The sequence below is a fragment of the Dipteris shenzhenensis genome, chromosome 5 (assembly GCF_047967505.1).
Source record: "Dipteris shenzhenensis isolate YYH24624 ecotype China chromosome 5, Dip_SZ_1.0, whole genome shotgun sequence".
Classification (NCBI taxonomy): Eukaryota; Viridiplantae; Streptophyta; class Polypodiopsida; order Gleicheniales; family Dipteridaceae; genus Dipteris; species Dipteris shenzhenensis.
The window spans coordinates 31,055,343-31,078,802 of record NC_141600.1 but is presented as its reverse complement, the minus strand read 5'-3'; the positions used below and the strand labels follow the sequence as shown (position 1 = coordinate 31,078,802).

At 43.0% G+C, this 23,460-nt stretch overlaps 1 non-coding gene across 1 annotated transcript; it reads right to left on the bottom strand.

Annotated features, from left to right (window-relative positions):
• Positions 1 to 6,808: 6,808 nt before the first annotated feature.
• On the bottom strand, positions 6,809 to 7,004 carry LOC147901872 (U2 spliceosomal RNA). The gene has a single exon (XR_015541098.1). It is a non-coding gene; the product is annotated as a U2 spliceosomal RNA (small nuclear RNA).
• Between the last annotated feature and the right edge of the window lie 16,456 nt (positions 7,005 to 23,460).

Sequence of the window (23,460 nt, the reverse complement as noted above, 5' to 3'; positions counted from 1 at the left end):
ATCGGCCTGGAACAGGGCCACACAGAGGCAGGAATGAGTTTACAGATCAGGGCTACCCGCCCCATGGAATTGGTACTTTTGTCGGTGGGGAAGAGGCTGCTGGTCGGCCAATAAGGACCCTACTGGGTCGCTCAATATCGAGGCCTTTGGGGCCTATAAAAGGAGCCCTTTGAGGGCTCGTAACTCATCCACTCGGGCAGCAGATTGGAGCAGCAGAGCAGCATATCTGGGCCACCATCCAGAGAATCCATGGAGGCTGAAGAGCTGCAGACATATAGATTGCGAAGTTCTTCACGCCCTTTACGTCTCCCATCATTACCCCATATACTATACTCATGCCAAAATTCTCATGTTCAATCATCCCATGGCTTCTCACAATAGAACCTCAATGTGTCCCGATCCTTTAATGAATTTCCCGTACCATGTAAGTTAGAAGTGTTCAGCTTGATAAGCTATTTCACATCACTCTTTCACTCAGTCACACACAATGTATTACATGAATAATAATGCTGGCTTACAAATGACAAATGTGTAGCCACTTAAAAGGTTGGCATTCACCATCAATCTCCTTCTGTGCCTTGAAGAATTAATCTTTCTGTGCCTACCTGTGACATGCAAGGAAACTAACTCACATGGATGCCACACTGTAACCTTGTAGAGAAAGAAATTAAAAGGAGATAGCACTAGAACATGAAAACTACATGTGGACACGTGCATGAGATTTTGCACCTACCACTGACACCTACAAAATGGAAAAACGTGAAAGAGAACACCTTCATGTTGAAAATCACTTGTCCTTGATGTCAACTGCAAGGTTGAAGTTTGTCTCTTCCTTGACGTCAACCACAAGCTTAACGATGCAGCTCTTTCTCATCTGCCATTTTTTCACAGCACAGTTTTAGAGTGACCCAATTTGGGGCCATTGATTCAATTCTCCTAAAAGAAATTGTCACCATTTGAAGATTCACAAGACAACATTGTCCTCATTAGGGTTGAGGTTTCAAAAGGACCATGGTTCAGAGCATAGGACCAAGACATATTTGAAGGATCGTACAGGCCCATCAACGATCAAGATCTCTCATTGCAGAGGCATCTCAGTAGAATTATCATCATTGCTTACCTCTCATAGGTTGAAGTATCCAGCAGAATTATCCGCATACTGTGAAAATACCAGATGCATATAAACATCCTCAACTAGATGGGGTCATGGCCATCTATGGCTCTGCTTCTTAACCAAATCTGTGTGTTCTTGATGCCTTGCAACACCAATCCCCTTTTTGCCTTTATGAGGGACATCTAGAGTCATGGAAAAAGTCCATAGAAATTTGTCTGTAAGTTTCATCGATCACAATCGATCAGACCCATGTCCAGGCAAATAAATGGTTGGGTGATATTTAGACCTTTTCCTCCTGGCAATATCATCACTTGATCATGTGCAATTCATTCGCTACCTTCGCATCCTTGTGTGCCTGAGTTCCATCATGGATCACCCCTCCTGCACGAAAAGTTAAAATAGAAGGGAGAAGCCTCTTTGGCTTCTGAATTTCCCCACATCATGGACATCCTGTCGCAGCTTGACTCTCATCGGTATGGGACAGTTTATCAGCAGACATAGAGCCATCTGACGGACCTTTCTTAGCATATCTCTACCATAGATTGTTATCTTCTCTTGCTGTCCATAATTGCTCTGTCTTACTTTTACTCTAATTTTTCAGCTCCAGCGTTGGATTTCGATTCAAAGTTGGAAGCCCCATCCTGTTCTAACTCTTGCTGCAGATGGGGCTTTGCTTTCTTGCCACAGTGGAAAGGGGGCTGGTTTTTTGGCTTCTAGTCGTAAAAATCCCATCAACTTGGGCTGCCTACTATGCTCAATCAAGCCATGTGCGTGGTGCCAATCTGGGTTCTGTGCTTGCTGCTCTATTTTGGCTGATAAGTCTCAGCAAGTCCTTTATTCCTGAGAGAACCTGAGGGATGCCCATGGAGTGTTTGGTTAATCTATTACCCACTGCTGCATGAGAAATAACATCATCTGGTTTATCAAAGATGCAAGATTGAACATGTCACCTAGTTGTCAACTAATCATGTGGCTTCTACCGTCTCCTGCTGATCATGGAAGAAATTGACTTCAGCACCAGTTTCTGCACCCTTCCTTGCTTCCAATTGCTCTGGAGAACTGTCAAAGATCATCACATTTCCTTGGTTCCATGTGGTAGTAGTCTGCTTCCAATTAGTAACTCAAACTGGTCTGCAAAAAGTCTCAAATGGAGTTTAAACAGAAAATCACGACTCCTAGAGCCCTAGGAACTGCACCTACCCTAGTTCTTTTGCCTGGCTATGCATGGTGCAATTCCCGTGGGTCCTCAGCTAGTAAATGAGGAGGGATGGTACCTGCCACTACTGCAAACAATTCCCACTGTTTATGGAGCTGTCCTTTAGCACAGAGGATCTAGTAGTGCTTGTTCAAGATCCTTGTTATGGTACGATAGATTAGCCTGGCTAACAGAAAGCAACAAGAGACAATATCCCTCACTTCGTGAATGAGAAGACCATTATGAGCCAAGATGCTACTCTACCCTCCACACAAGATTCCCGAGTTCTCCTCAAAGGACGTATGCAAACCATCCCTAAACTAGAACCTCATGTTTTCCTTCTGGTTGAGCCTTTTGGTTCAAAACTTTGAGTCTAAATAGATCTCTCTGAGTTTCCCTCCATGTTCAGTCCATCTTTGCTCGCTAGGAAATGCGAGTTCCGGCCCCTTGCAGCACCTTGCAACATAAGCTCAAATCGCCTCTCCTCCATCTTCCGCACCTTGCAACATAAGCTCAAATCGCCTCTCCATCTTCTTCCCTCGCGCATTTCAATCACCCCGCACTATTCCCACGTCCCCCTTGCAACGCCTTTAAGCTCAAATCACTTGTTATTCCAGGTTTTCCTTTCTCATTCTTTACATTTCTCTCCTTTATTGATTTCAACCTATATCCAAGCTCCATGCATCCTTCTGTCCTCTTTCCTTAGTTATCATCTTAAATTTGTAATTCTCCCTCACATATTAGGGTTGTAATGCCTCTTTGTCTTGATAGATGCAAAAAGTACAATAAATTTACAGAAAAGAAGAGGCTCAATGCTCCTTCACTCCTTTCTACCTGGAAACAAGACACTTTAGTTTGTAATTCAATGAGGTCTGGCGATTTTAAAGTTGTGCATTGATTTGCCTTTAACTTGTTTCACTACTCCATAGAAAAAAATATTATGCATGGAAACTGCACAAAATAAGAACTAAAATGGACTTTAGAGCTTATTGTGAGCTAGTCTAGCATTTCCGTTAGCCAATAAAAGCATGTTACATAATATGCCTAAAGAACCCTATTCCAAGAGCGGTCTCGTGGAGTGGCAAGAAGCAACCAGCCTCGTCATCAACAAATGCTCGAAACCAGCAGAGTCGCGGAGGAGATGGTGTGGCTACAACAGCTACTTGGTGAGGAGGTGCATCCGACACTGAGAACTGCTGGTAGAGCTTCGGAGGAGATGGTGTGGCTAAAACAGCTCCTTGGGTATGGCTCGACATTCAGGAGCTGAGAAGGTGGTGTTAGACTTACTGATCTCCTGGCTGTCAGTTAGAGAGAGAGGGATTCTATGTGGGTGTGACCGCCCTTGGAGAGGTGTAGCACTTTCATCCTTTCTCAGTGTATTTCTGTACATTAAAAGGGGGTTTAGCCAGGTCGCTGAGTTACCAGGCCCAGTTGAGGCTGGTTCTGGGCCTGGTTTTAGTCCTAGTTGCTGCTGGTTCAAGGACGCCTGGTTGGGGCTGGTCTGGCCAGGGTCGGGTCAACCTAACCAAGGTTGGGTTAACAGACCGAGGTGCACTTCACAGCCTACCCGTGAGCTCTCTGAGGTCAGTTCTACCTTGGTTTACAGTCTGCAAATAGGCGCAGTTTCCAGCCCGTATGTGTGGTTTTCCAGGTGCCAGTCTATTCTCTCTCTAGTCGCAGTTTGCTGTCTCGCTCCATTCACAGATTTGCTCTCTATCTCAGTTCGTATAATCTGCTGCACTTTGACAAAATGTGCAACCACGTAAAGGTTGGCATTGACCATTCATCTCCTTCCAATATATACATTAATGAAATCCTTTACCTGTGATATGCAAGAAACTAAGGTCACATGGATGCCAGAATGGAATCCTTGTAGAGGAAATAATTAAATGGAACCATGACGCGTACGAGTGGACACTATGCAAAATGGGAGAACATGGAAGGGAACACCTTCTTCATGACGAAAAAGACTCTTCCTTGATGTCAATTGGAAGGTTAACCACATTTTTCTCTCTCTTGATGTTTGTCTTTGTTCTGTTCTTTCTCATCTGTCAATTTTTCCCAGTGGAGTTTTGTGGAGCTACCCAATTCGCTGCTAGTGACAGTTAATTTTCTTCTTCTAAAAGAAATTGTCACCATCTGAAGATTTACAAATCAAGCAGATAACATCGTCATCGTTGCTGTGTTTTATTCTCAACCTGTTTATGCTTCACCAAGATGTTCAAGAAGCATCACGAGGGTTGAGGTTCCAAAGGACCCGTCTATGTGCTCTTGATGCCTTCCTTCTTGCCTTTATGGCATTAAAGTCCATAGAAGATTCTCTGTAAGCTCTCTTTTTGGTAATCATGTCCGGGATGAATAAATGGTTGGGTGAGAGTTAGACCTTTGCACAGTCACAACATCATCACCTGATCATGCAATTCATTCACTCCAGACTCCATCACCCCCTCTGTGTGCTTGAGTCATGATGGACATCCTATACCTCAGTTTGAGTCACGTGGGCATGGGAAAGTTCGTAATCAGATATCGGGCACAGAGAGGTATTGTATGGTATTATAGGTCACCTGAGTGGCTCTTTACTCAGCCAGTTGTAGAAGATCACCTGATAGAGCCGCCAACCGTGGGAAACCTCCTCTCATCTTGTCTCTGTACCCTTTCTAGGGGAGTTGCACTTTTACCTAGGTGTCTCCGTAGCGCTAGGATGTCTGCATTAATGACATTCCTTTTCTCGGGAAACCAGAACAAACTTAACATGATGCCTATAGATAGCTAAGGGCTTCGTGCCTTTTATGTCTCCCAATTATAGCCTTCACTAACCCATATCCTATACTCATGGCAAACTTCCATGTTCAATCAGCCCATGGCTTCTCACAACAGAACCTAAATATATCCCAACCCTTTGGCGAATTCCTTGTACCATGTACATAGAACTGTTCAGCTTGATAAGCTATAATCACATCACTCTTTCACTCAGTGATACACAATGTATTACATGAATAAGAATGCTGGCTTACTGTGCAGCCACTTAAAGGTTGGCATCCACCAGCAATCTCCTTGCAATATATACCTGTGACACACGAAGAAAACAAACCAAACAGATGCCAGACTTGAATCTTGTGGAGAAAGAGAATTAAATGGACATGTCACTAGAACCATGAAGCCTACATGTCCACACTGTGCATGAGATTTTTGACACCTGCAAAATGGAAAACCATAAAGAGAACACCTCCATGCTGAAAAAGACTTTTAGATGATGTCAACTGCAAGGGTTTGTCTCTTCCTTGATGTCAACTACAAGGTTCATCTGCGATTTTTCCCCAGCATACGGAGTGACCCTTTTTGCTGCTAGAGGCTGTTAGATTTAATTGTTCTAAAAGAAATTGTCACCATTTGAAGATCGTCAAATCAAGTAGACAACACTGTCATCATGAGGGTTCAGGTTCCAAAGGACCATAGTATGGGACCAAGACATATTCGGAGGATCATACATGCCCATCAACAATCCTCAGTCCCATGTGATCAAAGGTCTCATTGCAGGGCATCTCAGCAGAATTACCCGCATACTCTGAAAATACCAGATGCATATCAACATCCTCAGCTAGATGGGTTGTGCCCATCTCTGACTCTGCTTCTTGACTTTTATAGCCACGTATCTTGACACAGTTAACCAAATCGGTGTGTTGTTGATGCCTTGCAACACCAATCCCCTTTTTGCCTTTGTGAGGGACATCTGAGAGTCATCGCATTTAAGTCCATAGAGAATTGTCTGTAAGTTCCTATTCGGTCACGAATTGTCTGTAAGTTCCTATTCGGTCACGTAGCATTTAAATACATGGTCGGGTAAGAATTGCACCTTTGCCCCCTGGCAACACCATCAGTTGACCATGTGCAATTCATTCACTCCCATCACCCCCTCCGCATCCTCATCATATATGTGTGCCTGAGTTCCATCATGCATCACCCTTCCCAGGCCATACGCAGATAGTCTAGTGATGGTTGACCTCGATGATTCAAGCCATACGCAGATAGTCTAGTGTTGCTTTCTCGATTGGCATGAAAGACCGTTGCTGCATTGGAGTCGGTTGGCGATCTGTACTCTCTTCTCACGTTCTGAATCGTAAAGTGATTCTTGTCAAGAATTGGAAATTGCCAACTTCCTTCCTACTAATGGAGCAACCCGTGAGACAGCAACAGTAGGTACGGCAATCCGCCACAAGCGCCTTTCTTCTCAACACAACCAGCCATCTACACTCACCCAATCTGTGGACGTTCAACCTCCGGCCACTTTCCTATCAGCATAGCCCACATCTCCAATCTGCAGCTTCTCTGGAACGACCAACGAATTGCTCTGGGGACGACATCTGACTTCACTAACACAAAGGACTATGTACATTTGGCTCTGCGCAAAGGGGAGAGTGCAGGCCTGATTGGAAGCGTCCGCGTCCTCGGTCGTGTGCGTCCTTCCTTGTTAGGATTTGGATTGGGGTCTCCCGAGGGAGAAGGGGTGCGCCAGGCCTCTGAGGTAGTGCAAGACAGAGGCGACGCTCGCAGTCCCGGGCAGCAAGCTGCCGGATGGGGCTGCCCCCTGAAAGAAATTAGGTTAATATCATGTGACCCGATGGGTCACGTATCAGATATTAAACTGATAAGAACAGATACTACACTTGATCTTAGCCAAAAGGCCGAGAAAGGTATGAAGAGCAGGCGCTCGCAGGCTCCGCTAAGAGAGCCCTCCCCTCACCCCCTTTTGCAGTGCTGCTTATGGGGTAATTATGCCACGTGTCCACCATCTGTTGCATGCATCCCTCTCCATCGCTTTTCGTATCCTTTAGAAATTGAAGCCTAATACATTTAATACTTAATTTGGAAGCATGGAACTTAGCCTAATCACTCAAAAATAGAATCATTGCACACTACTGGCAGATGATCACAACCTCTTCTCTTCAGGCAACTAAGGGATGGTTAAAACTACCAAAGTGCAAAGTCTTGAAATTACTAGGTGTCCCTACATTATTTGACGTGTTAATGGGCGTGGCTTTTAGAAAGGTTCAAGGACAAATTCCCGACGTGGAGAGGCTACCAATCGAATTTGGCAAGGGTGAAACCTATCCTATAGGCACCTTGTACTTGTCTAGATCTTCTCCGGGAGGTGCTCACCAACAACTCGTTACCTTATCTCCCAACAAGTAAAGTGGACTTTTTGCAATAACGGAAATAAGGAGGTAAGAATGAGGGTTGTTGATATTCTTGATAAGGACTTTTTGCAATAACGGAAATAAGGAGGTAAGAATGACGGTTGTCGATATTCTTGATAAGTAGCTTACAAGCTAGCAACCTTGTAGGTTAGCAGAGTAGTTATTAGCTCAGGCACCTCGTAGGCACAACTTCTCCTGCTCAAAAACACCTCCCCAATTAAACTAGGTATGGCTCCTAGCTCGCATAATTATTCTCTATGGCCACAATCTATAACCTTGAGCCTTGCCATGCCAAATGAAGTGACCTTTGGAGATCACTTTGCCGTGCCTTTGAGGCCATAAAAGCACAAATTGGATTTCGAACAAACGGATCCTTTATCAATATTTTGGCATTTTTTAGGGGTGCAACATTAGTTGACACTGATGTTAACAAGGCTAGCAAATTGTTCAAGACAAGCCTCCTGGTGCAAATATAAGCGTGGCTTGAAATCAAGAGGGAATTCATTCTCACCAATAGTGATAGGAAGACACCCATGAGCAAATCGACTCTCTGGTAAGAAAGTCGTCGGTGGAAAGGAGGGAACTTCTTGTTCTATGAAAAAAGTATTGGTTGGGTCGATGGTCCTTATTTTCTTTGCAATCCAACTCCTGAGTGTACCTCGAGGTGAGATTGTATCGGTTTTCAATTAGAGATGGAAGCATTCTTATAATCTGTGCACTTGGAAGAAAGCCCCCTAAAGTCTAAGAGAGAAAGAGACATTCATATAGAGATACACAAGCTGAATTATAATGCAATACTTTATCCCATGATAATCCCAAAAGCAATGTCCATGATAAAAGTAGGTGTGGGTTTTTTATTTTGGTGCCAAAAATGCCGGCCTTTGTTATTATAACATCAAAAACATTACAGCCTTGGCTGAAGTTATGGGTAGACTGCCCACGACCTACGTTGCATAGGAGCAAGCTACACTACTACTCCACCCAACTCCATGAACCACCCCCAAACCAATTCAGCATATACACGAACATTATTACCAAAATATGATAGCATCATCTTAACCCCCCCTAGAATTGCATTTTCTATGAACCTAAGACCTAAACCGAAACCAAATACCACTTTATTTGAACCGACCATATGCCAAGTAATATTGCTAGCTGTACATATGGCCAGCATGCAGATAAAGTCCACGTAAGATCCCCAATGAGAACCAGCATCCGCTTTGAACACATGTTGAATCCGCCCATCGATCCCACAATTGTGATAGAGCTTAATCCCACCTCTGATAGAGCCAAAAACTCTATACCAAACCCTCTGGGCAATCACACAAGACCTGAAGAGATGGGATAAATCGTAAAAAGCCAAGCCACACATAGAGCAGCATAGATTTATATTCTTTCACCCGACAACTCTATACTTAAGAGGAAGCCACATGTGTACTACCTTGCACAACATAAAAATGGCCTTTCTCACCCTGCAACCTTTTCAAATTTCTTTCAGCCTATCTGAACACCATTTCGGCAACCTTCTCTTTTTTAATTTAGCATTGAGATTTCCAAACATGGTCCTACTCTCCATCACTTTCCTATACCCTACTTTTGCTGAGATTTTCTGTAGCGCGACCCTCTACATTCCATTGGTTGATTCTCCACATCAAAGAAGGAACACCGTTTGTTGTCCAGCTTTCAGGAATGCTATTTACTACCTACAAGATGCGGGCTTCTTTTCTATTATTAGATTGTATTGCTCAGCCAACCATATTATTAATCTCTAATCAGCTGTATGTTCGTCCCAAAGTTGAAGCCAAGAGCACCACCCTTTGTCCTTGCTCGGGGAAGAGCCATTCTGCAATTGGGTCTCCATTGTAAGAAACTGTCCTACTCCACCATAAATCCTCATGGAGGCTAGCATCACCACACAGGCTAGTTCTCCCCTTCCAAAACCATAAGCCACCATAGAATTTCCAAGCATCAAGTAAAATTGCTACCAAATTCGACCCCCAAATCTTAAGAGGAAACCTTGAACATATCTTCTCATACCGAGTGAGGTTTTCCCACATACCAACCTTCCTGCCCACTCTTTTCTCCACAAACCACTTTAATACATTTAATCCAAGGAGCCTCACATTCCAATATTGTTGGCAATCATTTAGATAGCAATGCAACATTCGTCTTATCAGCGTTATGGACTCCCAGCACCCCCTGCCTTGGGAGATTTTAATGCTTCCCAAGGCACATAGTGCCATTTCATGTTGCAAGCATCCTCCAACCAAACAAATGCCCTCAAAGTCTTCTCTATTTCCAACCAATGTGACTTTCTAAACCTCTAGATGGATGCCAAGTAAGTAGTGGGCAAAGAGAGAACATGCTTCAACACAAGAATCCTAGCACTCCACCCCATGGTAACCCCACACCACTGCCTTAATTTCAATGTAATCTTATCCCTTAACCACTCGAATATCTACCTGATGATAACCCCCACCTCCAATGGAGCTCCAAGATACCTAATAATAACTCCCCGGTCAACCCATGGTCCTAGGAAACCATTTAGCCATTCAAGCTTAGGAACTATGTTCATTGTCAAGATAAACGACTTGGGCTAGTTACAGATTGACCCGTTTACCTCACAAAATATGTTCATCATCTCACTAAAGACATGTTGGCTAGACTCTCGTGGTCCTCCATTGAAACAGAGATCATGCCATCAGCAAAAAATTGGCCACTAAAGAGTCCTAGAAGGTAACCTCAAGCATCTAACTACTCCATCCTTCATAGCCTTTTAAATGGCCACATTCAATGGAACATTACAGATGGCAAATAGGGTTGGGGCCAATGGGTAGTGATGGCCTCATCCTACTTCATTTCTTTGGGAACAACTTCGCCAGCTTGACATTAACATCCTGGGACAAAGTCACCTTCAACCCGGAGTCATTTACCATTGCAACATAATCTAACTTAATAAGATCCCAAAAAACCCAATAAAACTTTGCAGTAAACCCATTCTTATAATCTATGCACTTGGAATACGACGGGTCTTGTTCGCTCTAGACTTGCCACGCATGACGCCCAACGAAGGAACAGTAAAGGCGTACGTGACCTCCACACGACGGGCAGATTTGGTTGGCGCTGCCCGTGGTCTACGACAGAACCAGTGATTGTATGATGGGAGGCCTTCGATGATTCGTGGATGAGCGACGCGCGGGCAAGATTACGGAGGTTATGGGGAGCCTGTAAAAATATGCTTCGTCTCTTCGTCTATCTCTCGCTATATGGCCACAGGTCTAGCTGGCCCGTAATAATTTTTGACCTGCTTCCCTGATGCACATACGGTCAAAGCCCTCCAACGCCACGCAGCCAGCTCGTAAGCTGAGACTGGATCGACGCTCAAGCAAAGCTAAGGATGAAGAATTGACTTTTCTTAAAGCACATGATTTGTAGTTCTTGAAGGGGAAAAGTGGGGCAATAGGATTGTCTGAGTGGGGTGTGAAGGGATGCCAAGTGCAACAAGTTGGCAATAGGGATCAAATTATGTGAGGGGGGTGGGAATCGATATGTAAGAAAAGTGAGCCAATAGGATTGTGAGTGGGATCGAGATAGGGAGAAAAGAGATGCAATGAGAATGTGAGTCTCCTTCATGGGAAGATTTTAGCAAGGCAAAAATTTTGAAAGAACTAATGATGATGGTGAGGCTTGCTTCGTTTGAAGACTTTAGGAGGAAACAAAATTAAAAGAAAGGAGCATGATGGTGAGTCTTGCTTTACATGAAGATTTTCCAAGGCAACAAAATTAAAAGAATGGCATAACAATTGCATTTGCCTCTTGTTTGGGTTGAGAAAACCCCCTAAGATGAAGAGAGAAAGAGATTCATCCAGAGATACACAAGCTGAATTATAATGCAATACTTTATTCCATGATAATCCCAAAAGATATCTCCATGATAAAACTAGGTGTGGGGTTTTTATTTTGGGGCAAAAATGCCATCCTTTATTACTAAAACATCAAAAACATTACAGCCTTGCTTGGAGTTTAGGGTAGACTTTCCACAACCTACGTTGCATAGGAGCAAGCTACACTACTACTCGACCAAGTTCCATGAACCATCCCCAAACCAATTTAGCATATACACCAACATTATTACCAAAATATGATAGCATCGTCTTAACCCCCCCTAGAACTGCATTTCCTCTAAACCCATGACCTAAAGTGAAATCAAATACCACTTTATTTTGAACCGACTAGATGCCACCTAATACCACTAGACGTACATATGGCCAGCACGGAGATAAAGTTTACGTAAGGTTTCTTGCGTTTAAGTTTGGCGTACCTGCAACTTTTAGTGGATTGGGCTAGTAGGCATTAGAGCATACCTGAATGTTTGTGTAGATGAAACAACATGTTTCATATGTCTATGTCAGACTAGTGTTGGACTACAGTTGGAGTCTGATGGATATAAATTCGTTAATGTGAATAGTCGTTGAAACATATTTATCATCTTGATTGAGGTCTTTGCAGAGTTGCAGAGAGATTGTGTTTATCTTTGCTTGAGTGCGGTCAGGTCCAATATAGGGTTTGAGCCTGAAACTATTGACTGGTTTGTCATATGCATTCCCATGAACGTCAGCTGATTTGAAGGTACCTTGATCAAAAACTTCAAGCACCTTGAAGGGACCATCATATCTGAGCTTGAACTTTCCTGGCATTTTCCCCAACTTTGTGTTAAACATTAACACCAAATCACATTTTTTGAACAATTTGAACTTGATGTTTCTATTAATCCATGCTGCCCTCCTTTTTTGAATAATATCAGCAATATGTGTGGGGGTTAAAGGTCATTGTGCCTTTACCCTGGTTCTGTACAATACTCAAACACATATATAAATGAATGAAAAAGAAGATTAGGGTGGTTCTGCACCCACCAAAACTTGTGTGGCTCTCTGTCTCTCTCTCTCCCTCTTCCATTCTTGCTTCCGTTGAGAGCACTCTCAATTGGTATCATGAGCCCGGCTGATCTAGCTGAGCGTGTGTGAATGCTTGAAGCTCAGCAACTCTGTGGGAGGAAGGAGAAGCTCTGCGGGAAGCTTTGTGGGTGACTTTACTTGCATCCGAGTGTGTAGAGACCTTGGAGGAACCTTTGGAAAAGTCACTTTGGTTTTGCGAAGTGGTTTTGAGAGCCTGTTAAGTGTTTTCAAAGAAAAAGACGTTTTTTGAGCTTTTCCCTATTCCGTTCGATGACAGAGACTCCGTATTGACTTATAGAGGCAACTATTGCTTGCTTTTGGTATCCACTTCACTTTAGGAGCTTGGAAACACCTTCATTCTTGAATCTGGGATCATTTCATTGGATTTTTGACTCACTGTGTTAGTTTCTGCGTTTTTCTGCCTGGGTGTTGCAACTCAAGTTTAGAGCAACCATTTGCAGATCTGTAAGTTCTGGTGCACTCAGGAGGTCCTAAAACTTCTATGTTGCTCATCATTCACACTCCGATGGAGTTTACAAACAGCTCTGTTTCCAAAAACGTTTTTCAATCCGTGTGTTGGACCCAGTGATTGAGACCACGGCTTCCAAAACCGTCTGTCCCATTGCGTTCCGGACGCCCAAAAACCCCTACCTGTCAATTCTTACGCGATTCGGTGGAGGATTTTCAAAGTTATAGATCTCTGTGTATTCGATTTCGTCTCTCTGTTATGCATTTTTCATTCTAAGGTTTTGAAACCTTACATTTATGCCACATGGCAGTGGATAAGTGTTGATTCACATTTCTCACTCATCGGTTGGGATTTTGGAGTTCCGACAAAAGAGAGATATTTGCATATTTTCTTGCTGAGTCCGATTATGCAATGGCGCCCATGTTTTGAGGCATCTCAAGTTCTATTTTTAGTAGTGGTCATTACCATGGGACTATGATTTCTTGCGCATACCTTATGCAGATCACTCTGGTTGCAATTTGAGCAATGTGCCTCATTTGTGGTGTGCGTTGGGTTGCAGTGGATGATTTATAGGCCATTTGGATGCATTGCAGTCCTTATTGGATGCGCTGATAGGCCCAAATTGCCTTGTGGGATGCTATTTTTATGGACGCTTTGCACATGGATGCTATTTTATGTTAAAGGACAGCTTTGACACATTGCAGGTGATGCACTGATAGTGCTATGCTCTCTTGGATGAGATATTATTAATGCATATGCCAGTGGACGGTGTTTATGCTTGAGTCATTTGGCACTTATTGGCATTTTGGATTGCCATTGCAGTTGGCATTTTCTTTTGGGCCAGATTTGCTCATATGGATGCATAGTATATGCACATGAGTCAGATGCTTTGAGACATGAGTTTTGGTGATATTTCACTCTATTGTGGAATAAACATTTGGGTGCACCTGGTATTTGGTGTGAATATCTCTTGTAGGCACTAGCATTTGGAATTTAGCTTTATTTGCATTATGGCATCCTCTTCCATGTCTAAAAAGGAGTTTTTCAACATTAAAAAGTTTGATGGGACAAACTTTTCTTTGTGGAAAGAACAGATAAGGAATGTGCTTATTCAAAAGAAGCAGATTAAACCCTTGGCAGGGATTGAAGCTAAGCCTGCAAATATGTCTGAGGATGATTGGAATGAGTTGGACGCATTAGCAAAATCTACTATTAGACTTCATCTTGCAGAGTCAGTTTATTTCATAGTAGTAAATGAGCAGACTACGGAAGATTTGTGGAAGAAACTGTGTGCCACTTATGAAAAGGAAACTGCCTCTAATAAAGTTTACCTCATGAAGAGGTTGTTTGAGCTGCAGATGAAGGAAGGGGTCTCCATTGCTTCTCACTTGAATGAAGTCAATATTATTTTCATCCAGCTTCAGGCTCAGAAGATGAATTTTGATGCGGAGACTAAGGCAATATTTCTCTTATGTTCATTGCCATCCTCATGGGATACCTTCCGTACAGCTGTCAGTAACTCTGCACCTAGTGGAGTACTGAAATTTGATGATGTTGTGGGTAGCTTTTTGGCGGAGAAGATTAGACGGAAGTCTATGGATGGCAACAAGCAAGATGTAGCCTTAAATGTGCAAAGGGGCAGATCACAGTTCAGGGGGACGTCCCAAGAAAGAGGGAAGTCTCGTAGCAAATCCAGGGCACGGAACATTGAGTGTTACCACTGTGGCAAGAAGGGCCATATGAAAAAGGATTGCTACAAGCTGAAAAGAGAACAAAAGGTTAAGAAAAAGAATGCAAATTAGGGTGCAAATCAGAAGGAAGAGAGTCCAAGGGAGGCCAAAGGAAAAGTGAAGATCGAGGAGATCAATGCAATCACACATGATAGTACCAATGACGTTCTCTTCATGTTTAGTTTATCTACAGAGTTGCTTACCACTTCAGATGATGCATATTCCCAGAATTGGATTTTGGATTCTAGTGCTTCATTCCATGTTACTCCCCATAGGGAATGGTTCTCCACTTATGACAGTGGAAAGACAGGTTGTGTGCATCTTGGAAATGACTATGCATGTGACATAGTGGGAGTAGGTGACATAAAGTTTTCTTTTGCAAATGGGTGTGCATTTATTTTGAAACAGGTGAGACATGTACCTAAGTTGACCAAGAGTCTTATTTCAGTGGGTCAGCTAGATGATGCTGGTTTTCACACCACTTTTGGCTTTTAGAATTGGAAAATTCAAAAGGGCTCTATGCTTTTGGCCAGGGGTGCCAAGTGTGGGACTTTGTATCCCTTACATGTATCAGGGGTATTTGATCATGTTGTTGCAATAACCAAGCAGCCAAGCACTTCTTTATGGTATTGCAAGTTGGGGCACATGAGCCAGAATGGAATGAAACTCTTATGCCATTTGGGTTATGTACCGCATTTGAGTTTCTCTTATTTTGAATTTTGTGAGCACTATCTCTATGTGAAGCAGACTAAATCAGCCCATAAAAGAAGGGGAAAGAAAGAGGTTGAAAAGCTTGATTTGGTGCATTCAGACGTATGTGGTCCCATGCCTACACGGTCATTAGGCGAGGCTGAATACTATGTGACATTCATTGATGATGCAACTAGGAAAGTGTGGACTTATGCTATAGCTCGGAAGAGTGATGTGTTCCAGGTATTTCATAAATGGCTGGGCTTGGTTGAGAATCAATCAGGTAGAATGCTTAAATGCCTACGAACTGACAATGGTGGAAGGTATCTCTCTCATGCTTTTAGCATTTCTGTGATACACGTGGGATTAAGAGGGAGCTCACATCCCCTCGTACTCTTGAGCAAAATCCAGTTGCAGAAAAGATGAATCGTATCATTCAAGAAAGGTTGCAATGCACACTTTCCAATGCAAGTCTTTCTTGTGGTTTTTGGGCTGAGGCAATGACGACTGCAGTGCATGTGATTAATAGATCACCTAGTAAGAGTTTGGATGGCGGTATTCCTGAAGAGGCATGGAGTGGCAAGAAGGCCTCTTACTCTCATTTGCGTATATTTGGGTGTGAGGCATATGCACATGTGCCGAAAGAGCTTCGAAAGAAGCTAGATCCTAAGTCTAGGAAATGCATCTTTCTGGGTTATGGTGAAAGTGGAGAGATGGGCTATCATCTCTGGGATCCAGAAGCAAAGAAGATCATACGCAGCCATAATGTATTCTTCAATGAGAAGAAGATGCATAAGGCACCCATGAGGGATGTGGAAATGAGGAGAATCACTTTCCAGGATGTGAATCCACCTACATATGTTGATAGACAGCAAGCTGTCCATGCACCAAATGTGCAAGAAATGGTACCACCAAGTACTCCCACAAGTATACAATCAAGGGTAGATGATGGTGTGGGGGTTAAAGGTCACTGTGCCTTTACCCCGGTTATGTACAATACTCAAACACATATATAAATGAATGAAAAAGAAGATTAGGGTGGTCCTGCACCCACCAAAACTCGTGTGGCTCTCTGTCTCTGTCTCTCTCTCTCTCCTTCTTCCGTTCTTACTTCCATTGTCAACTAGTATCAGAGCCCGGGTAATCTAGCTGAGCATGCGTGAATGCTTGAAGCTCATGCTTGAAGCTCAGTAGCTCTGTGGAAGGAAGGAGAAGCTCTGTGGGAAGCTTTGTGGGTGACTTTACTTGCATCCTTAAATGTGCAAAGGGGCAGATCACAATTCAGGGGGAAGTCCCAAGAAAGAGGGAAGTCTCGTAGCAAATCCAGGGCACAGAACATTGAGTGTTACCACTGTGGCAAGAAGGGCCATATGAAAAAGGATTGCTACAAGCTGAAAAGAGAGGAAAAGGATAAGAAAAAGAATGCAAATTGGGGTGCAAATCAAAAGGAAGAGAGTCCAAGGGAGGACAAAGGAAAAGTGAAGATCGAGGAGATCAATGCAGTCACACATGATAGTGACAATGACGTCCTCTTCATGTCTAGTTTATCTACAAAGTTGCTTACCACTTCAGATGATGCATACTCCCAGGATTGGATTTTGGATTCTGGTGCTTCATTCCATGTTACTCCCCATAGGGAATGGTTGTCCACTTATGACAATGGAAAGACAGGTTGTGTGCATCTTGGAAATGACTATGCATGTGACATAGTGGGAGTAGGTGACACAAAGTTTTCTTTGCCAAATGGGTCTACATTTGTTTTGAAACATGTGAGACATGTGCCTAAGCTGACTAAGAGTCTTATTTCAGTGGGTCAGCTAGATGATGTTGGTTTTCACACCACTTTTGGCTTTCATAGTTGGAAAATTCAGAAGGGATCCATGCTTTTGGCCAAGGGTGCCAAGTGTGGGACTTTGTATTACTTACATGTATCAGGGGTATTTGATCATGTTGTTGCAATAACCGAGCAGCCAAGCACTTCTTTGTGGCATTGCAGGTTGGGGCACATGAGCCAGAATGGAATGAAACTCTTATGCCGTTTGGGTTATGTACCGCATTTGAGTTTCTCTGATTTTGAATTTTGTGAGCATTGTCTCTATGGGAAGCAGACTAAATCAGCTCATAAAAGAAGGGGAAAGAAAGAGGTTGAAAAGCTTGATTTGGTGCATTTAGACGTATGTGGTCCCATGTCTACATGCATTAGGCGGGGCTGAATACTATGTGACATTCATTGATGATCCAACTAGGAAAGTGTGGCTATGCTATAGCTCGGAAGAGTGATGTGTTCCGGGTATTTCAGAAATGGCTAGCCTTGGTTGAGAATCAGTTTGGTAGAATGCTTAAATGCCTACGGACTAACAATGGTGGAGAGTATCTCTCTCATGACTTTCAGCGTTTCTATGATACACGTGGGATTAAGAGGGAGTTCACATCCCCTCATACTCCAGAGCAAAATCGAGTTGCAGAAAAGATGAACCGTACCATTCAAGAAAGGTTGCAATGCATGCTTTCCAATGCAAGTCTTTCTGGTGGTTTTTGGGCTGAGGCAATGAAGACTACAGTGCATGTGATCAATAGATCACCTAGTAAGAGTTTGGATGGTGGTGTTCCTGAAGAGGCATGGAGTAGCAAGAAGCCCTCTTACTCTCAGTTGCATATATTTGGGTGTGAGCCATATGCACATGTGCCGAAAGAGCTTCGAAAGAAGCTAGATTCTAAGTCTAGGAAATGCATCTTTCTGGGTTATGGTGAAAGTGGAGAGATGGGCTATCGTCTTTGGGATCCAGAAGCAAAGAAGATCATATGCAGCCATGATGTGGTCTTCAATGAGAAGAAGATGCATAAGGCACCCATGAGGGATGTGGAAATGAGAAGAATACTTTCCAGGATGTGAATCCACCTGCATATGTTGATAGACAACAAGCTATCCATGCACCAAATGTGCAAGAAATGGTACCACCAAGTACTCCCACAGGTATACAATCAAGGGTAGATGACGGATCATCTATTGGTGGAAATGATGAGCCAAATGTGGCTGATATGCAGATGGGACAGCCTTGAGAAGATCTTCTAGAGTGTCTAGACCACCTGATAAGTTTGTTCCAGGGGTAGACTATGTGATGCTTACTGATTGCGTGGAGCCTTCTTGCTACAAAGAGGCTATGATGCGCGAGGATCAACGCAAGTGGGAGTATGCTATGCAATGAGAGATGAGTTCACTTATGAAAAATAAGGACTTGGTTTCTTTGCCACATGGAAAGAAAGCATTGCCATGTAAATGGAACTACAAATTGAAGGTCACAAGTGATGATGTGCCTAGGTACAAGGCCCGTTTGGTCGCTAAAGGGTTCAAGCAAGAGAAGGGTGTGGACTTTGATGAGATATTATCTCCGGTTGTGAAGATGACCACACTTAGATGCATGCTTGGACTAGTGGCATCAGAGGATATGGAGCTTATGCAGATGGATGTCAAGACAACTTTCTTGCATGGGGATTTGCATGAGGAAATTTACATGGTGCAGCTAGAAGGCTTTGAAGAAAAGGGCAAAGAGCATTTAGTTTGCAAGCTGAAGAAGAGTCTCTATGGTCTTAAGCAAGCGCCTAGAGAATGGTATCAGAAGTTTGATGCGTCAAAGAGCACTGCTGTGCTCAAGAGTTGGAGGTTGGGCTCTGGCTCTTCAGATGTGCTAGGAAATGCAAGGCGATGGCCATGTTTGGGAGCCATATGTAGAGGAGGCTCATGGGAAAAGATTCTATCGATCTTGTGTTGCATTGGACAGTCCGTCAGTGGCGCATGCAACAAACTGGCAGTGGTTTTTAGCATGTGTGAGGGACTACTTATTAGTTTTCATTTAGCACTATAGGATGTATTTTTTATGATGGAATTTATCGGGGAGAACGGCTACTTTGGAGGTGTGAGCCTCATGTGAGTGAAAAGGCTTGTCGATAAGGGCCGGAGTCATATCGAGTATGTCCACTGGCTATCTTGTCAGTACGGAGGATGGAGCCCATGTGAGACAGACTCCCTTGTTGTTGGAGTAGGGTCGGGGCATTGTCGGAGACCCTTCTGTAAGTTAGAGCTTTGTTGGATGTCAAAATGGTAGTCAGATCGAAGGCGTATTGTTTGCTTTTGCATGAAGCAGAGCGAAAGCGAAGAGTTCTACATCAGGTAACTGATTTGGAATGCTAGTCGGATCTTCGCCGAAAGTCAGTCTACTCAAATAATCTACAACTAAATGTTGTTTTCTAGGTGTATGGATCACTGTGTAATCAAACTCTTGTAAAAGAAGCATCCATCTCGCAAGCCTACCAATTAGTTGGGGCTTACTTACCAAATAAATCAATGCTTGGTGGTCTTCATGAAATACCACCTTGTTTCCAACGAGGATGCATGAATTTTTGCAAAGCATAAACCATTCCCAATGCCTCCCTTTTAGTGACACCATAGTTCTTTCCTACTTTTGATAGGACTCTATTAGCATAGGAGACAGGTTGGAACCATTTCTTATGTTTTTGTTGCATTAGAACTGCTCCATCCAATGCACCCACAAATACATTAAAAGGTAAGGACAAATCTGGAGGCTAGAGAATACATCACAAGGTAAGGACCAATCTAGAGGCTAGAGAATTGGAGCTATTACCAACATTTTCTTATTAAGAACATCAAAAGCTTGCTGCTCACACATACTTCCTCGATTCTCATGTTAACTTTGTGAACATAGAGCAAACCTCAGAAAGATACCTCAAAAATTGATTGTGCCCTTTAACTTGACCTATAAACCTAGATAATTGCTTTACATTCTTTGGAGGCAAAGCTTGTTATATCACATATACCTTTCTAGGGTTAGTTTCCATACTATCCTCTAAAATAATATGCCTCAGTAGAACTCCCCTTTTGATAGCAAATGTACACTTTGCTAGATTAAGGCTCTACCATGCCAGCTGACAATTCTCAAAGGATAATCTGAGCTGGTCAAGATGCTCATTCCTCTTACCAAAAACCCTGGGGTGCCAACTCCCTTTTTAAGAATACCAATCAAAATCTTGAGTATGAGATGAATTTAACAATATGCTATGAGTACAAATTAGTCAAATTAGCATGGTTCTGTTCTACACCAAAAGAGCTTTAAATATGTCTTTATGCCTTGAAATTTAGGTAACACATGAAAAAATCACATTAATTTCAACCAAGAGAGGTTTTCATATTTTAGTGTATTTTTTGTTTTACTCCTCCCCTCATCCAAAAGACCCCCCCCCTTGAGCATCACACATTATGAAAAATATGTACAAATGTTAAAATCTTGCATTATTTTCAAGGTATATACCATATATTTTGTGATAGGGGGGACATGATATTTTCATATTTTTCCCTTGCATATTTGAATTTTTTACAAGAAATACATCCATATTCAAAAAGGACATTTTCCTCGCATACCCTAGATTTTGGACAAGGGTGGTGACATGATACATATTGAGTTTGTCTGCCAGGCCAAAAACTAAGAAATCATCAAAGAAAAACCCTCATAAAAGAGGTAAGATACTCTGCAAATACTTCTTGAATCCACTTTTGGAAGGTTGGTGGAGCATTCTTTAAGCCAAAGTTCATCAAGAAAACTATATATTTCATGACTTGCAATAGCATCTAACATAGTGTCACAGAAAGGTAATGGAAAAGGATCAATAATGGTAGCTGCATTTAACTTTCTATGATCAACACAAGTCCGCACTGTGCAGCTTTCCATTTTTCTTAGGGACTATTACAATGGGAGATAACCAACTAACGTGATCCAAGGGATAGATAAACCCCACTTGCATGAGCTTCTCCAACTCTTCTTTCACTTGCTTTGCATAGTTGGGATTCATCCTATATCTCCGTTGGACATTTGGAACTGCATCCAGTTTGAGATTTATTCTATGTTGACAAAATGAAGTGTTGAGATATGGTGCCATGAGCACATAGATTAAAGGGCGAAGGTATGTGATAAGGAATGTATTAAAGTAGCCACCCTAAGATGTGGACTACATGATGTGGAGATGTGGATTGAGGATATCCACAAGGAGAGATGTGGATGAGAGGATCACACAAGTGTTGACTATTCAAAGGGCACTCTCTATATAAGAGGCCTATCATGTATTGTTGAAAACACATTGCAATAGATATAGATTTACTATCTCCCTCTCATGCCTTATTTAGTGTGCTTTGAGCCTCCTTAGTTCTTTTGCTGATCTTGTGTGCACTAGGCTTAGTGGCGATCATATATTGGACCTTTCTCATGGTATCAGAGCTTAGGTGCTCCACAAGCCTAGGTAGATTAGTGAGTGTTTTCTTTCCCATGCTTTGTGTATAGAGAAATAAAATTTGGCACACCCATAGTACCTTTAGGGAGAGTTCTTATGTGTGAAACTATGTCCATGGAAGACATTTCAAGATTGATGATGCTGTGAAGAAGGTGTTGTTGCAAAAGGTGTTTTTACAAAGATGTTTCTCTACAAATGAAGACTTGCAAGTCTACGCGCCTCTGAATAGCCTCCTTCAATTGCCTCTTACCAAGGGAACTCTCCATCAAAGGCTCCAAAAGTCATGTGAGGCTCTAGCTCCTAGCAGCCTTATCTTCTGCATCGCCTCGACTCAGTCACGACTCCAAGTACTCTGATGGCCTTCACTCAGCCAGCGTTTAGCAATAGTCTCAAGAGACCTTCAGTAGCCTGCAATAGGCATACAAGGCCAGCAGGTACCTCCATTGAGTGGCGACTTAAGTAGAGCTCAGGAGAGGTGACTAATGCCAGTAGCCTCTCAGCTCGACCAGCGACTCCACAGCCGGCACTACCAACGAGCTGGCCTCCAACAAGCCTCCAACCGCTCCGTCTGTAGCCTCTTCAATGTTTACTATGCCATTGCCAGTCAACGGATCGACTCACTTGCACCTTTGATTGAGCACCGGTGTCAAACATGCCATAGCTACTTGTACCAGTGGAGCATCTGCATCAACGCCCATCTCTAGAGGCGACCTCCTACCAGCAACCATCGCCTCAGCTCTTCCGTAGCCCACAAGCTTCTAGACTCGACTCCAGCAGTAGCCAACGGGCCCCCTTGAAATGTGCAATCAATAGCTCTAGCGCCCACGCAACTATTATAGATGAACACCCAACCAGGTCCAAAGGCTCCTCCAAAGAGCCAAAAAGCAGCCACTCGTAGCATTTATGACCTAGAAGCATCACCAACGACCAGCCCTTCACACATCGCCAACCACCTGTGCAACAGACTCCATCGAACCGCGTCAACCTTCAGAGTAGCTCCTCTAGCAAGGAACTATTCACAACCTGAGACTCCACAAGCAAGGCAAGAGCAAGCCTATGCTCTACAAACAGCCTCATGGGAGCCTCTCTCCAACAAACAATGATGCCATCCACGTACAGTAGCTTCATTTCCATTGCCATGAAACTCGCATGTTCTCTAAGGTCTACTCTTGAGACACGTGGCAGATAGAATTTGACCCAGGATAGTAGGTTAACCTTGGTTAAGTTCATCTGACCCTGGGTGTGGAGAGGATAAGGACACATGGCAAATAAGAATTTTAACCATAGTTAAGTTTAGGTTAACTGCCACATCACCAAGTGCCACCTAAGCACATAGCCCCTACCAAGCACAGTTTGAATTCTACATGTGAATCCCTGTGCCACATTAGCAAAGGCCTTCTCTTCTTCACAGAAAGTTCGACAAGGCATAACTTGAAATTTAGGAAGAATTTGTGCACGCTCCAAAAAGGAAAAGTCATCGTCTTTTCAAGCTCTACGTTCTGTCAAGTCAGAATCATTGTATGCAATTAGACATAGACACTGCCAATATTGAAAGAAATCAATTGGTAAGACCTTTGCAACAAATGACAAATCAAAGCATGAATGCACACATTGTTGTCATAAGTATGCCAAAAGCACAAGTGCATGAGATGACCATAGCACGAAGCATGGCATCCACACATAAAGCATTAAGGCACATGGAAGAACAAAGCATCATGCATCAAGCTACGAAGCGAACGCCATTGACATGAAACATTTAAAAGTAAAATCCTTTCCACCTTCAGCCCATATGTTTTGTAAATCAAGCCTGACCAC